The sequence below is a fragment of the Buceros rhinoceros genome, unplaced genomic scaffold (assembly GCF_000710305.1).
Source record: "Buceros rhinoceros silvestris isolate BGI_N320 unplaced genomic scaffold, ASM71030v1 scaffold6973, whole genome shotgun sequence".
Taxonomy (NCBI): domain Eukaryota; kingdom Metazoa; phylum Chordata; class Aves; order Bucerotiformes; family Bucerotidae; genus Buceros; species Buceros rhinoceros.
Window position 1 is genome coordinate 34,901 of NW_010401769.1, and position 2,888 is coordinate 37,788.

Here is a 2,888-nt window from a genome sequence, read left to right on the forward strand (position 1 = left end):
GGAAGAAACAAAACCAAGAGACCCAACAAGAGAATGCCTTCCCCGCTGTGTCAGGCTGCAGGTCCTGTCTTGCTGGCAGGTACAAGGGGGACAGCCGAGCCAAGGCTGGCAGACGCCAGGTACCTCCTGAGGTCCCGAGGTGCAGCCTGGCTCAGAGGGCACGTCGCTTGGATGCCCACCCACAGCCTCACAGCTATTTCTGTGGGGCCAGAAACCAACCCATCTCCTCCCCTTTCTTGTTTTACCCCTCTTGTCGTTGCCTCCCAGCACAAGCCCCACAGCATGGGGTCCCTGTGCAAGCAGCCCCCTCAGTCCGCCCCGGCCCTGCAGCTATTTTAGAGCAAGGCAGGAGGTATTTTTAGTGCTGCCGGCTCCCAGGAGAAGCGCTGAACCTCTGATCCACAGCAGTGCTGGCGCCAGAGAAACTGCCGCTGCTCTGGCTGATATTTCTTGTATAATTAAACTCAATCCATCCCGGGGGCTGGGTCTTGGCCACCAACTCAGCAAGGAGGGGAAGGAGCGGAGCCAGAGAGTCAGGGACTGAGGGCTCTGACGGATGCTGGGCATGGCTCCGCAAACGCTGGAACTGCCAGGCCTAAGAATTTGCGGGAAGTTTTGCCAGGCATGGGGGAGCAGGATGGCTCTGAAAGAGGCAGTGAGCGGGGTTTAATAGGAGCACCACCACCTCAGCAAGGGCAAAAGATGGTGCCATACCGGCACCATCCCATCCCACTCCCCTGAGGGAGACGGACTCAAAGGGGATGTCCAAGGCTGGACAGACAGCACCTAAAGGCAGCCTGGGAGAAAGCAGCGAGATTTGAAGAGTACCCCATGCTTGCAGGGCAAGCCAGAGAGATCCCTCCTTGTAAACAAAAGCCCAAGCCAGAGCTGGAGCCATGTAGGAAGTTTGGGGGCTGTCTAGTTAGCAAGCATCTGGTGAACACAAGCTGCGGCTGGAGGCTGACAAGCAGCAGCACGACCCCTCCTTCTTCCCACGCCCACCGCCCTGCGTCTGTCCGGGGGCCCCAGTCTGCCGTCGAGGAACAGGGGGATCGACAGCCCGCAGAAAACACAGCATCTGCCAGGGTTTAGGGTAGGTTTTTTTCCCTGTGCAAAAAGAACAGAGCATTTATTCCTGCGCTCCCTTAAATTTCAAGATAATTTCCAGCGATCCAGACACCAAGCTGGCATTCCAAGCAACAGTATATTTTATATAACTGATTTTTTTTTGTTGTTTTTACCACTTTATAAAGCCATACAATGAACTGCAAAGAATCCAACATCTGTACAATGGGACGACAACAGCAGAGTCACATTCACGCACGGACATGGTGCGACCGATCCTTACACGTGCGACAACATCATGGACACAAAGATACAAAATATAACTTTTTTCTTCCATCTATATAAATACACAGAAATGGGCGAGTCTAAAAGTTCGAAACTGTTCATTAACACTGATCAGCAAAAAATCTGTAACGTTTCAAAAGTAACAAAGACAACAACAACAACAAAAAAAAAAACCCCACACAACATAGCGGCACGGGATCCGCCAACAGAAACGTCGGGTTGCTTCCTTTTTCTCTCTTTTTTTTTTTTCCTTCTTAAGGAAAAGAAAAAAAATTAGTAACCCCAAACCAACCTCACAATTTGCAAAACAAACGAACGAAATGAAACAAGCCCCTGCGGGCTCCTTTGCTGTCTGATCCTCCTGCCTGCTCCAACGGGAAGGGTTGCCTTTTGTTGATGCTGCCGTCTGGGGGTTTTGGGGCAACTGGTTTCTTTACTTGCCTGACCTGCTGGGTGGGGATTTACTTTGCGCTTTAGTTCAGGCAGTTGAACTCGCTGGAAAATCAATGCCTGGAGGCTGGGGTCGGTTTTTCTCCCTACCCGGTTTATTTTCCATGTGTGGTTTGACCAGGGGGCAGCCAGCAAATGTTGCATCCAACCCCAACATCCAGCCCCACTTTGCTCAATTTACCGACTTAAATCCATAAGCCTCCCATCTCCCCTGGTGATGAGGGGCTGGCAAAGGCTGTGAGATGGGTGCATCCTGTTAGCAGATGATGACACGGATCATCCCCCAGAACAGCTCCCGGGGCAGCGGCAGAGCCGTAGACAGCCCCATTGAATGGGAATCCCACGTTTTGCCCATTGCAGACGCTACCGCTTGGGACAGGCAGCAAACGACCTCCCCCAACAGACAGCAACAATCGACAGCAAAGGGAGGACAGGTGGGAAGGGGCTTCTCCAAAGAACAAACTGACACAAGAAAGGGCATGTACAATAAATCTACACATACAAAAAAAATATATATATATGTGGGGAAAAGTGCGTTTTTAAGGATATCTTTGGCAAGAATATATGCAGTTCTTTGTGCAGGAAAGAGGTGTGTGTGTGTGTGGGTGGGTGTGTGTGTGTGTGCGTGTGTGTGAGCGAGAGAGAGATACCATCCAGCGGCTGACAACGGCAGTGTGATTACAATGAAACATATGCTGGGCTAAACGCACATAAGCTCGAATCTCAAATACTATCACTGCATTTAAAAAACAAAAAACAAAAAAAAATAAAAAGAAAAACCTAGAGTCTTTTCTGTCCCTTTTGTAAGGAAAAAATATCAACCCAAGGTCCCTGCCAGCCCCAGGACCTGGGCAGTCCTGAACCCTGGCTGACCGTCTCTCCTAGGGACAGAAAGGGCAGTTACACCTAAAAATGCAACTTAAAAAAGAAGATAAAAGGGGGGGAAAGTGCCTTTAAAGAGAGCTGACAAACACCCGGCTACATCATTGAGAGGTGATTAGCTGTGTGTTAAAAAAACAATATAACCATCGACAATTCTGTTAGTGTTTGAGATTTGGGTACGGTCTAAATCTTCAGCTAGTGGGTTA